Source organism: Emydura macquarii, unplaced genomic scaffold, assembly GCF_026122565.2.
Source record: "Emydura macquarii macquarii isolate MOO-44397 ecotype Brisbane River unplaced genomic scaffold, CSIRO-AGI_Emac_v2 contig_3451, whole genome shotgun sequence".
Classification (NCBI taxonomy): Eukaryota; Metazoa; Chordata; order Testudines; family Chelidae; genus Emydura; species Emydura macquarii.
In genome coordinates this window covers 5094325-5108712 of record NW_027133588.1, presented here as the reverse complement: position 1 = coordinate 5108712, position 14388 = coordinate 5094325, and the positions used below count along the sequence as shown (strand labels likewise).

General features: G+C 45.1%; 1 protein-coding gene across 2 annotated transcripts in view; it reads left to right on the top strand.

Annotated features, from left to right (window-relative positions):
* The first annotated feature begins 664 nt into the window (after window positions 1-664).
* TLN2 (talin 2) overlaps window positions 665-14388 on the top strand; it is a 301840-nt gene continuing 288116 nt past the window's right edge. For both annotated transcript variants that reach the window (XM_067534804.1, XM_067534801.1), the window contains exon 1: window positions 665-1192. The gene's annotated coding sequence lies outside the window, so the exon portion shown is untranslated. The remainder of the gene's footprint in view (window positions 1193-14388) is intronic.

Here is a 14388-nt window from a genome sequence, read left to right as displayed (position 1 = left end):
AAACAAAGGTGCAGTTCAACAAGGCTCTATATGAGAGAGGATCTGCCCTTGTGGGTCTGCTTGCAAAACTGGAATTGAGGTTCACTTGCTCTTAGCCCTCTGTGGTTTTGGAATAAAATATAGTTACTTCAGTGTCAGGGGAGGGAGGGAAGCTTAAAAGGACCTTAACTCAGCTCTGTAGAAACATTGCCTCAATTTTTGAGAATTCCTGCAATATCCTTCTTGGGTATCCTACATGCCAATTGCTGTGGTATCTAATAGGTAACACAAGCTCAGCCCTTTAACAACACTTTCTAAGAGTTTGCAGGGTTAGAAAAGGGAATTAACGGACCAAAAGTCTGCTACTCAGTGCTTGGGTTTGGTATAGACAGGAGTAAAGGTGAGAGCAAGCGTCTAGCCAATTGGGAGAACGGTTGCATTTTCCCTATCAGTAAATGAACTGCTCTACAGATCGATTTCTCCACTTAAAGAATACTTTATTCTCCCCGGCTTTCCACATCCCTGCAACGAAGCCATGCCCTGTCCTACTTCCCTCCTGAAAGGTGGATTGGCAGCTGTGACTGAAGAAGGGAGCACTTTCAATGAGGACAGCACTCCTTGTTGCTGCGCCTCCTGCCCTGCCCAGAGGAGGGAGACGGGGCTGCCCGCTGTTGGGGGAAAGAGAGGCTCCTACTGCAGCTTGCAGCAGAGACCCCTTCCCACCACCTCGCTGAGCCACTAGAATTTGGCAGGAGAGTCTCCTTTCCTCCTCTCTCAGCTGGGAGGGGGATGGGGGAATCCCTGCAGCAACTGCCCCCATCCTCACTCGCAGATAAGAGAGGGGGACAGGGGGACCTTACTGCTTAAATCCGGTGAACCAGTAGGGTCTCTGCAGCAACGGCCCCCGCTCTCCTGGTGCCAGCTAGGGGTCAGAGAAGGAGGGGACGCTGCTGCAATAGGGGTGGGGTGCGGGTGGGGGCAGGCTGCATGGCAGAAAGGAGGGAGGCAAACCAGTCCCAGAGTGATGACGCGTTTCCTGCCTTCCCTGGGTAGGGGGCTCTCTCAGCCTGGACTCGGCAGCAGCAGCTGCAAGAGGCTGAGGACCGGAGCAGAGCGCAGGAGCGGGCGGCACTGGCAGGCAAGGAAGGGGGGGAAGGAAGCGAACTGCAGCAGGGGTTAGGCGCTTTGCAATGCAACAGTGACGCCTCTCCCGGTAGGAGCCTTTTTCCTCTCCTGCTATTGCACGTTGCATGGGAATTTCTCGTGTCTTCCCCCCTCCGCCCCTCCCCCAAATCAAGGGGATAATCCCTGCGTGCACGGGCAGAGTGGTGGGAATGCAGAAAGCTAGTGCGAAGCCTGGCCATGCAAAGGGAGCGCTGGATCTGCAGGGGAATGAACCGCCTCCACCTGTCTTTTGCATGTAGCTATTGCATTGCACTCAGCCTTGCAAGGGGACGGGAGAATTTTCCTGAGCCTAGCCGAGGGAGCCGGCTTGTCTAAGGAAGGGCCAGGCTGGCTCAGCTCAGCTCAGCTCTCCCCTCCCCTCGTCTCTGCCCCCATCCCTTTCCCGGTGGCTGGGCTTTGCTCGCAGCAGGCAGACCAGATGCAGGGAGCGACCGACCCCTTTCGGATCCCAGCTGCTGGGAGTGGAGCGTGTTCCCGCTTGTTGATAGCCAGCGTCATTCCAGCACAACCCCGAACCGCTGTCCTGCTCACTAGTGGCCGGCTGCAGAAGGGAGGCGACCCCGGGAGCTGTCTGTAATAAAAGCAGGGTGAAAGCCGGAGCCAGGCTCTTCCCCAGCCCCGCGGACGTTGCCCCACCACACCCCCTGCCCCGCCAGCAGGTTGCTGCTGCTGCTGCTGCCGACGCCAAGAACCCGTGCAGGGCCGCGCGCGCGGAGAGCGCGGGGGAGCGGGGCCGCTGCGCTTCTTGGCGGCCGGCGCGAGCCGCGCGTGGGGGAGCCGCGCTCTGCGGCTGGTGCTTGCCCGCCCGGGGCGGGGAGCCGGGCCGGGCCGCTCGCGGGGGAGTGTGCAGCAGGCGGCGGCGCAGGGAGCCATCTTTGGGGCACTCCGGGAGGTTGGCAGCCCGGCCGGGGGCAGGCGGCGGCAGAGGGCCATGCCCCGCGGAGCCGGCCTGGGGTGCTGGGGGGCGGGTCGGTCCGGCCGGGCTGAGGGGCAGCGCTGGCGGCGCGGAGCGGAGCGGGCGCGGCCCCAGGCGCTCCGCGCCGACCTCGCTCAAGGGCGAGCCCTGCTGCTGCTGCTGCTGGCGGAGAGCGGCGCCCGCGCCGGGCTTTGGGGGAGCGGCTGCAGGCGGCCGGTTGTGTAATCACCGCCCCCGCCCCGGGGCAGGGGCAGCCGGGGAGAGCGGGCAGCCGCGCCCCGCAGGGTGAGGGAGGGCCGGGCCGGGCCGGGCTGGGCTGGGACGCGGGGCAGAGCTGCTCTCCCGCTCCCGGCTCTCCCCTGGCAGCGCCGCGCGGGGTCAGGGGCCGTGGGAGGCTGTGGCGTCCGGGGGATGGGCTGGAGGCAGTGGCGGCTTTTCCCACCGCTCCCCTCTCGCCCGACAGGCTGCTGGACTGGAGCTGGGGGCGGGCCGAGCATCTCGGTGAACAGGGCGCGCGGAGTTCGGTCCCGCAGCGCGAGTGGGCGGCCGCAGTGCCCGTGGTAGCTGCGCCCAGGGGAGTATGTCCACCCGTGGGCTAGGGCTTCCCCCACGCCTGATTGGCCTTTAAAATGACCCTCCCAGGGGCATGTGTTTGCTGCTGCAAGATGCCCGTGGTCCAGCGTAGGCAGGTTCGCCCCAGCAAATGGACCTCTGCAGGAGCCCCGGGCTTAGAAGGATATTTGCAATTGTAACCATACCGTTTGTGATTCGTTTTAGTGCTATCTTAGGTTATCTAAATCCTTTGCAGGATGTTTTTTGTTTGTGCTCTTCGCTAAATCTGGAGGGTAGAGGAGTCACATTCACTTTATAGTCTCCTCCAAACCAATAATACTGTAACGTTTGTCTTAAAATAACAAGGGGATGTTCATCGATTTAAAAAAAAAAAAAAAAAGAGATCCAACATATTAAACAATTGCTCTCTTCCTTTCCAAGTCTTGTAAAAATGTACTTTGTCAAATTTAACTCGGGAGCCAAGTTTCATCCATGTTACTTTCATGCCAGAGACTGTGCTCTAAGTTTGAAAGTATGCTTCTGACAAACATTAGTTCATGCTGTGTAGAGGTTCTCCATGAGCAGGGAAAGAAAAACCGAAGTGTGCCTGGTGGTAATCGACCTATCACTTCCTCATGCTGGAAAAAAAAAAATCCTCAGATTGTTTGCAGGTATGATGCAAAACAGTACATCTCCTGCAAACTCATTTATTCTTATTTCTATGGCAGTATACTGCATGCCAATATTGATGAAAGCAGCCAGTATTAGTCATAATATATACAAATCTAACACATGGAAAATTTCCATATGTTGACGCTGTTTGAGATAACAAATAACTGCTGTTTAGCAAGCATAAATGAGTTTTAACTTTTAACTCCAGCAAATGAAAGTTGAGTGTAAACTGGTCGGTTTGTTTAAAAACAAATTAACCATCTACTTGAAAATAGCTGGATAAATATTATTACCCCCTGTGATCTGCATCCTATATGAATTGAATGCCATGATATTTTTGACTTTTTAAGGATGTAAGAACAGCCATATTGGGTCAGACCCATGGTTCATCAAGCCCAGTATCCTGTCTTCTGACAGTGGCCAATACCAAGTGCTTCAGAGGGAATGAACAGAACAGGTAATCTCAAGTGATCCATCCCATTCCCAACTTCTAGCAAACAGCAGTCCCTGCCCATCTGGCTAATAGCCATTGATGGACGTATCCCCCATGAACTTATCTAGTTCTTTTTTGAACCCTGTTATAGTCTTGTCCTTGACAACATCCTCCAGCAAGGAGTTCCACAGGCTGACTGTGCGTTGTGTGAAGAAATACTTCCTTTTGTTTGTTTTAAACCTGCTGCCCATTGATTTGGTGACCCCTAGTTCATGTGATATGTGAAGGAGTAAGCAACACTTCTTATTTACTTTCTCCACACCAGACAGGATTTTATAGACTTCTATAATATCCCCCCCTTAGATAAGATCCCTTCTATCATATTACCCCATCTTTTCCAAGCTGACGAGTCCCAGTTTCATTAATCTCTCCTCATATGGAAGGAGAGATTAATTTTACTCACTAGTTGCTGCAAAACGACAGGATTATGTAAGTGACAGGATTATGTTGGGTTCTCTTGTTGCCTGGCCATCAGTAGCAGAATTGTGGAATTTAAATCAGGTTATTGATGGCCTATTTGGATCTGGATCCAGAGTGAATGCTGTTTGACTTCTACTCCCCAGGCTGAGTTTGCCGGGCTGGCAGAGACACAGTAGCTCAGTTTACAAATTTTGTATCTCGAACTTTACAGCAAATATGGAACCTGACAATAGCACTTCTAGTGACCTCACAGCAGGGGTTCCCAACCTGTGGCCTGCAAGCCATCTATGGCCCACCAGTGCATTTCATAAAATCCACGGCTTGCTTTAACACAATATCCTATCGGCCAATTCATCAGTGTTTTGTCATCATGTTTACATCATTTTAGTTTACACCAGTGTGTAAATAAACAATATTGTACATAGAAACCACCTATCTAAATACCTACAAAACAAGCTGAATTGAAAATATACATCAGTACAGGTGACTAAATCTTATTAAAACATATAGAATCTGTTTGGCCCACACAAGTTTGTGCTCTGGTTTATGTGGCTCTCCTGTGTAATAAGGTTGGGCACCATTGCTTTACAGTATTAACTGTAGTGCTTAAGTTTGCATGTTGCTGCATAGCTGACCTGCATACTGTTAAAATAACATCATCTGTTACGTGATATGTGACGGAATGTGGTACACTCTAACTTGAATCTATTTGAAATGTTGCCATAATACCGTAGTAGTGACCAACCCCCCCGCGGTTAAACTAGCAGGGATCATAAGATAATGGAGGTGGGGGTGGAAATGAATTTACCTTCTGGAGGGATCACTGTGAGCTGCCAAGGATTAAGTAGTTCAACTTTGAGCTCATTTGTTATGCAGTTTGATTTCTTTTATCAGTTGCCAGCTAATCAAGCTGCTGAATTCTACTTAAATTAGAAAAATCACCTGCAGTTAATTTACAGCGGTGATAGCACATAACTGCTTTGTATTCTATTCAAGTCTTGAGGTTTTGTGGCTGGAAAGATGTCTCTAGCATGTGTTGAAATTGTGTGATGTAGCTTGAACAGGATAAGCTTTATGGTGACTTACAATCTCTGCTTGTGAAAGCTCTTTCCTCCCCTGTTAGTTACCAAGTCTGGAGGGGTCCTGACTCATTGAAGCAAGGGTGTTCATGGTTCTCAAACTGTGGTTTATATAATGTATGTCTGGTTTCCGCTGTACCAGTATGAGGGCTGGGTACAGACACACTGAACCAAAGCTGCCAGTGCTGAATTAATCATTAGAGCTAGACAGCAGTGCAGGCATCCAGCTCTATTCATTTCCATGGCATTCTGCTACTGGTGCATTATTCCAACCTATCTTGTCAGCATTCTACCACTTAATGCGGTGTCTGAAGTAATGCCTGTATGAGTCACAGGTCAGCCTCAGAAATTTCAGTTAAAGTTTTCTGGCATCTTAGGTTTGCAAAATGGGCCTAAGTATCTTGCTAGAAAGGGCTTTGGCTTTCAGGTGTTGCTGCTCCACCTAGGCATAACTAGGACAAAGAGAGGCAAGAAAGTGTGTGTAAAACACTATACCCAACTTTAGTGCATCAAAGGCTTGCTTCAGGTTTACTGTTTGTCAGAGGTTTGGTTTGCATATTTGCCCACTACTCCTTTCTTATTATTTGTAGACAATTGGATGCAGATAAAATAAAAAAATAGCAAATAGAATGGATGAGTGGTTATGAAGGACGTAGGAGCTGCCTGTAATACCATATTACATGATCAGACTGATTTTTCTTGGGCTGTATTATTACAAAGGATTAATTCAAGCAGGCGTTACCTGCACGTAGCAGGAAAGGGGACAATAGCATCAGATAGTCCCATTTACCCATACTTAAAAGACAATATAGGGGTCAGTGTCTTGTGAAGATTTATCTCTGATTATGCTGATTTCAACAGTCTGGCTTGTAAACATGGGAGAAGGGATCCATGGGAGGAAAAACTGGAACCAAGGATTTAGAGGTGCATAATCCTTGGAGATGGGAAAGAGGGAGGCAGAGACTGCAGGGGAGTCCCCAGATGTTTGGGTGTGTGGGATGAGCTAGACTTACATAAGATTGATGTGTGTAAGCTGTTATATTTAAACTCCTTTTCTCTCATGCTTTGTTCCTCCTGATGAGATTAAATAAAACTATATATTTATTTGTGAAAAAAGTATCTAGTCACTGAATTAACCTCTAGTCACAGCCCCTGAAGGGAAGACTTGCAGGTAGTTAAGCCCAGTCAGACCTTCTGGGTAAGCATGATTGATACATTGGTACAATGGCACTGGGCCCAGACTAAATGTGGGGAATTGTAAGACTCCACCCCAGGACTAGTGAAGGCAACAAGCCTATCATCTCAGGGGTGCACTCAGGGACCAGAAAAGGGGACAGAGGTGCAGCTAGCTCTGAAACCATGACAGACAGTAACCCACAATACTTGATGCTGAAGTGTGAATATTGAATTTTTAGGTTTCAGAGTATTCAGTAAAGCTGTGCCAATGCTGGGGATCTTGCTTCATGGTGGTGTTTGGAAACCATTTCCCTGGGCTTGGTGTGCACCTTCTTTTTTTAGAATTGATCTTGAATTAACTTGAGTACTCAAAGTGAAGCTGGTACATTCTCATTGTTTTCCAGCCAAACCCATAAATTAGGATTCTGTCTCCAGAGACCCACCCCCTCAGTTCTCAAAGTTTTACCAAAGCATCCTAATAAAACTAGAAAACTGAATGGCTGAGTTTGCTACATGACGGTTAATATACAATATAGTCACGTCTTAAAATATCTTACAATATTGTGGTGCTAATTTCTCACTCACTTGAGTCTGTCTTTTTACTTGGCAACAGCCCCGTTTTTGCTAAGCTGAGGTCAGGTTGGTACTTGAAATTAAACAACCTACAGTCTATCTTGCATTCTGAGCTGTTATCTTTCTGTACTCGTGCGCTGGGAAAAAAGTGTCAGAACTTATGACAGAAGAGTCTTGTGCTTTAATATCTGATCGCTTTTGTATGGTTGAGAGTTCCTCTTTCAAAAAGATGATTTCTCCCCTTTGGGAAGAGGGGGAAGGATGTTCATGTTACTAAATCATAGTGAATAACAATTGAAGAAATAAGTGACGAGTGGTGCTATCTGGGTCACTTCACTTTTTGGCCAGCGCGATATAACTGATATTTTTGTCAGGTGTGAAGTTGGCACTAGTTCCAATTGTGTCTCATGAGCATTTAGGATTTTGTTAACAGGACTGGAGTATGGGATGAGCAATTTATGTGGTAGAATTGTCTCCCACTGTAAAAGGGCCTCACTGATACTTCTGCTTGAACATTGCCTAAATCACTCCTTATATATCCTGTTTTGCATTTCACTATTTTGGAATTTAGCTATTTCACATAACATTTGAGTGTTAGCTGAGCCTAAAATAAAACTGAAAATTCTTTGAAACTTAAAGCCTTTTTAGCATCAGTCTGTATGGATGGGAACTTTCACTAGTCTTAAGGTTATTGATGGCAGGACTGGCTACTTGCAGTTCTTTTCCAACTGCCACTAACGGACCTAATAAATAGGAATGGTTGGTCTAGCATGGAGGTGGTGGAGGAGGCAAGAAATGAGTCTTTATCAGAGACGGTCCTTGGGTGAGGAAAAGGAAAAAAATAAAGCTTGATACAGTCTAATTGGTGAGGGAAAGGACAAGATAAGTAAGACTTTTTTTAGCAATAATACATGAAATGCTGGAAGATATGTTAAACATAATGCACTGTTGTGACCCCCAGACAGAATCAAACTGCAGCTAGGCAGGTGTTTTTATATTAAACCAAGAATTAGAAGAAAGCATAGCAACTTAATTACAGATCTGAAGCGTGGCGCACACATACTTTTTGGAATATGACTTCCAAGTCAGCCAGGATTGTTTGTGAAATACATTCCAACCTAAGGAAATAATTGCCTCAATTTTCTCCAGGGCAGAGAAATGTCTCCCATTTGTAAGGGATAGTTGAACTATCCAAGGAAAGGATCAGAAGAGGCAGCCACAAGTGCTGAAGAAGAACATGGTGTCAGGCATGGAAGTCAGGAGGAAGGACAGACCGATGAAGAATGCAGATATCCTGATACAGTTGTATTGTGGAAAGCAACAAGGCAGGCGGAAAAAGCCCAACCTATGTGTAAGGGTGTGAGAAATGACCACTTTGAAACCATACTGAGGCTACTCCAAGAGAGAGAATACATGCATTGACAAAGGATGTGATGACCTCTGAAGACAATCCAAGAACGCACATGCAGCCCAGGGAGTAAACTACCACCCATTCAACTGCTGTATTTGCAACTTCATGTATAAGGCCAAACACCAACTTGAATCCAGCTGAATTGCACAGTCAGCTACAAAGTAATCCAGCAAATTCTAAAAGCAGCAATACTGAACTGGAGAAATGTGACCAGTTGCTGGCTAAGTACAGTAAAACCACTCTGAGGCTAGTGGATTAAAACCCGTGCAAAGAGGTAACTGTTTGGACTTCATAGTTGGTGAGACGGCGATATTCTTCTTTGTTGGGCAGCACAAATCATGGATTTTATTACCCGACAGTACCAGAATATTCACATAAGGAGTGAGAACAAGTTGGAGTAGACAGCATGGGCCTGGGCACAATATTGCCAGATAGTAGTAGGACATACTAAAGACATGGATATGTAGAGGGCAAGCTCAAGTTAGAGATGTTCCCCAGGTGTAGCCATGAGATGTCAGAAGGTTGAGTTTTTGTCAGTACTGGGGGAGCCATTGAAGCAAGTGACAAGTTTGATGAGTGGTGGCTTTCTGCGAGCTGTCAAAATGAGTGGTGAGTGGGTCAGCGGTTGATATGCATTGATGCAAAAACGCTAAATTAAGCACTGAAAAGAAGCTGAGGATGTACTTTTCCCGAGATACCAGCATGCAAGTCTCCCACTCTTAAATGATAGTGGGTACTGGAATAACCACGTAGGGTAACGTTACCATTCCTTCTGACAAATGATGCTGGGTACATGGGCCAGTGGAAATTAATTTGGGCTCAAGTGTTTAAAGATAAAGTGAACCAGACGGAAGAGGGATTTGGAGGCATCAAGATTATGGTCAGTGATGACATGATTGCTGTTATGTGATCAGGACCCTGATTGCAAATTGCATCTCCTTCACAGGTGCTTGGACTTGAATACGAGGCTGGATGTAGAAGAGCAGAAGGACTGTACTAGCAACCGCTGGCCCTAACAAGTTTTTGGATAAAATGTAGCAACCTCCATGGAACCTAGAGGATGAGCACTGGTTGCAGCATTTGGAGGAGGCCACAGATAGTCTCTAACCAGGGGCACTGAGGGAGAGGACTGTCTAGTTGTAGTCAAAACCTGTCTGTAAATAGCGTCTTTAACTACACTGGCTTTTTAAAATAAGAATAAACTTGAAAATAATCCAGCATTGGGGTGTAGGAAGCAGATGTTGCTTGTCTTCAGGCTGGCTATGGTCTCTCTGCCTCTGTGTAGTTTGCTGGGCGTCACTACAGAGAGTTGGGAAACCTCTGCCTCCCTGCCACACCAGATGGCTCTGTGTGGGAATAATGTTAATTCACTGATATATAGTGCTTGGGGAAGGGATGATGCACTAACTGGGCGCTGAGTCAAGCCAATGCGTGATGAGAGTCTTCAGGCTGATGGAGTGGGACATAGACCATCAGCAGGAGACTAGGCAAATGGGGAAGGATGTGGTTTGGGACTTTCTTGGCCTAGCAAGAAAGCTTGGTACTTGTTGTTGAGTTTTACCCAAGGTACATGTGAATGTATCTGACTGAATATACCTGAAATGAAAAGATATGATAGGAAACAAGCTATTAAATGGATAGAAATGAAATCCTAATGAAAGTGTAAACATCACCAAGAAATAAGAAGTAAAATACAAGATTTGTGCTTATTCCAAAGTGTGGGAAAATCAGTTCGTTTAACTTCTTCATGATTAAATATACCAGTGGAAAAAAAAGTTGTGTATATTGAAATGGATGACAAGATCACATCCAAAAGTAGCTGTAACAATCACTTTTTTCAAACATTCAGCACTTTTTTAAACATAAAAATTCAGGAGCCACCTGTTTGCCTATGCTACTCAGAAAATTGTAAAGCCAAATGTGATTATTTCATGAACAAGGTGAAGTCTTGAACTAATTAAAGTTGCAGACTTTCATGTTAACATATCATTCAGTGCAGGACAAAATGACCTGTTTTCCTTTGTGTCACTGACTCCTGCATGTTTTCCATTAGCTAGATTTAAACAGGTAAGTCCTCTACTATCTTCTGCAGTGGTAGAGAGGATAAACTGAAGAAGTAAATATGCCTATGCTGAAAAAACTACAAGTCGTCATAATCAAACATGGATAGTCTACGGAGGACTGTTGTGCCAGCCAGAATGGCCCTGGTTAATGGTGTCACACCAGGTATGGAGCAGTGAGGTTCCCAGATAATCCCATAAATCCACGAATCCTTGGCGTGCCAGGTAGGATCAGGGCATCTATAGCTTTGCTTGTTGTCTGGTGTGCTGGGATGTCTTTTGTCCAGCCTGGTGACGTGACTGAAGAGCATGCAATGCCAGTTATTAAAATAACAAGCGATTGAAGGAAGGCTAGATTTTTGAGGTTATGACATTTTTCACAAAGTCAACTACTACAAGGCGACTCGGTCAAACAATGGAACTGACTCAATAAAGATTGCAAATATACATGCAGGAAAAGTGCATTCCTATTTAATGCTATCATTGATTCTTTTCTGAAATGGAGAATCAGAGTTCAAGTGGCTGAAGATGCCATCCAAATGCGAGAGGAAGCTCTCTGCTGCTTTCTTCTGATGACAAAAATAAAACAAAAGATGCAGTCAAAACTAACTTCTCAGGTACAGATGTCCAGCACGCTACTACAGTACTAAATCATTCTATGGACGTTATAATTTCTCAGAAAACGATAGTCCTCAGAGCCAGCTGAAAAGGGAGAATGGATGCCCCAAAGAGTGACATATGGTGGCACTCCAAAAGACTGTCCTCTAGATTTGAGTCCAGTTATTGTAAGAGATGAAATACTGCCTGAGCACAAAGTTGACTGAGGTCTTAAAATAATGCACATGTTGTATGCCAGGGATTTTGTAGAGTGACGCTAAATGGAAAATGCTATTTAAGGAAGTTTCAGAGACTTCATAGGCTATGGGTTTGCTACCTGTTAGAGTAAAAAGGAAACTTGACTAGCTAGAATAAAGAACTGGAGTTGCACAAGATCAGTAAAAATTAGAAGCTATGGAGCCTTTCAGTGAAACACTCAACATAACTTAACACAATTAGAAGGGTGCTTGAGTTCAAAAGATGAAAAGTGGATGAAAACACAACCTTAAATTCCATTTTTCCTTTCCATGGTTCAACACTTGGATTTCTGTCTCAGTTCTGTTAGTGAAATAGGTTGTTGGTTCATTGAATCAAAGTCATGCAAAACAAAGTGGGGAAAAAGACAATGCAGTGGAATTGAGAATTATTTACTTTTTAAAAAGACCTGCATTCCTATGAAACCAGCTCAGTACTAATTGGACATGCTTTAAACATGATTGGGTTGGTTTGGCTCTGACTGTGTTGCCGTGTCCATTATCACTGTCACCAGTTCAGCTTCATTGTGATACAAAAGTGCTGAGAATTCTAAATGTTCAGGGATGGCATCTTGGGAGCAAGCAAAGAGCACGTGGCTTTCCCTATGAAACCTCAGGGATCTATTTTGCTATCTTGTCTGTCTCCTGAGGCCATTTCTACACTAAAATGGTAGTGTGCATGAGATGAGCTAATACATTAACTAATCTTGTAAAATGCACCATTTTTCCTAGTCTAGACGTTGTCTTAGAGCCTCCAACCAAGTTAGGAGGTAGTAGTGGGTGGTGGTCTTTAACTTAATATATCTTGGTTGTGCTCCCTGGGAGCTGCGTGTTTTCTGATAAGTTAAAGGTAATCTCTCCACTCTGTGCAAGGAGTCGAACACCTACCTCTCTGTTAACTGTCTTCACAGACAGAGGGATTTTTTTTTTTTTTAATAGGAAGCTAACTGAAGCGTGATTGTTGTCTCACTGTAAAATTCCAGTTGAGACCAGGCACCTGTTGATTTTACTGTGAGTATCTAAGTGAGATCAGTCGTGGTTTACCTACCATTGCACTGCCAAATTTTATCCTAGCTTTGTTACTGGCTCAACTTGAGGAAGTCTACTAATAGCTCGCTTTGTCTAAACTAGGATTTAAAGATGTGGCAGCACGTGTTGAATGACTTTTGAATGTGATAGTGAAAACATGTTGGTATGTGCCAGGCATTCGATACTTCTGGAACAGGGGCACTGAAACTTTTTTTGCTGGAACCCCTTTGAAGATATTTCAGACTGTGACCACCCCCTGACCATGCCACTCTTTGGTGCTGCCTTCAGACCTGGGTGCTCAGCCAGCAGCCACCCAGCTCTGAAGGTGCCCAGAAGTAAGAGAGGCAATACTTGACTCCCTTTTGGGTTGGAGTCACAGTTTGAGAAATGCTTTTCTAGAACGTGTTAACTAACAGTTTTTCTAATGTAAAACCCTAGTCTAAACAAAGCCTCAGGTTACCCATATGTAACACCGAGCATCTATCTCGCAGACTAGCTGATGTAATTACTGAAGTACTTTGAAATCCTCATGCAAAAGTGCTAACAGGTGCTAAGTGTTGACTAAAGACCTGCGACTGGTTCTCCAAAACTTAATGGAGTCACTTGAAAGAGCTGCCTCTTCCAAGTGGAGGGGACTGGAGGCATCTAAAATTTTAACCCTCTCAGAATGTCCAAATTCAAAAGAAGTGGATAAGAAGGATTCTGCTGGTGGCATTTACTAAAATGTTCCCAACTTCAACAGTCCTGCTGTGCAACAAGCATTGAGAAGAAATCAACAGGAAAATATGTCATATCTGTGACAATCCTTCAACCATACTAAGAAGCCAGATGCAGAAATTGCTCGTTATATCTCTGCCTGTCTCTCTGTTTAAAACGGGTTTAAATGGCGTTAAATATGAAATTGTCCAGGTTGTAATGCAGTGTGCTGTGCATGCGTAGTACACAGTCATTCTTATAATGATCTAATTGTTGCTGCACCGTCACTGACTCTTTTTTTTTTTTTACTCTTCCTCTCCTTCATTCTTGTCTGCTAGTTTTCCTACTGACATCATGGCCTGCCACAATTCCAGGCTTTTGCAGATTCACTAGTGTGCAGCCCTACCTGCGGTAGGAGCTAACGCTCTGATATTACTGACATATGTAAGGTTTCACGTGTAACATTGTCTATTAATATAATACATGCTTTCACTAAGAAAGGTTCCGGCATGGAATCCTCAAAGGGGAGTATCTTGCTGAAATACATGTTTACAACATCAATCTGTATCTTTCAGTGCGGTTTCATTAAATATTATGAATCTGATCCAACAAGTAAGCGAAGCCATGCTATAAAGTTGGGAAATTAATTGGGAGTTTGCTGAATGATCTTTCCCTTGATTTTTTTGAGTCTGAATGTACTTTCAATTCCACATTGGAAACTTGTTGATTTGTGCTAACCAATTTGCTTGTACTCAGCTCCACTTCAAACAGTGAAGAGACCTGAGAGGTAGAATTAAGTCAAATGTGATTGGACTGAAAAGTTTTTGTTACTACAAGCTTCCAGATTGCTCTGCTGCTTTTTTGTAAGCAGAGCTAGTGTTACTGTTGAGGTTTCCTGACACTTAAATGTAGGAGCCTATCTTTAGCAGCTTTTAATGTGGCCCAACTTTAACTATTCGATATGAATTTCCATGTCAGTTGTCTCCTTCCAGCTGAATTACTTGCAGACTTTTGGCTAAAGTGGCCCCTCCATTTCAGTGAACAAGTTTAGGAAAATGGCTGTACATCTTTTTCATTAAGAAGATCTAGTGTATCTGTGCGTTGAAGTAGAGGCTTCATTGGACCAACAGGGTTGTGATTTAGAGCTGACTGGGAATTTTTTGACAAAATGGCTTTTGTTGTAGAATGCTGATTTGCCAGATGGGAAATGTTGCCATTTTCGTCAACTTCTAGTTGTTCTGCCAAAGGTAATCAACCCATCCCTATTCAGCAAGAGAGCCACCTAAATCATTGCCC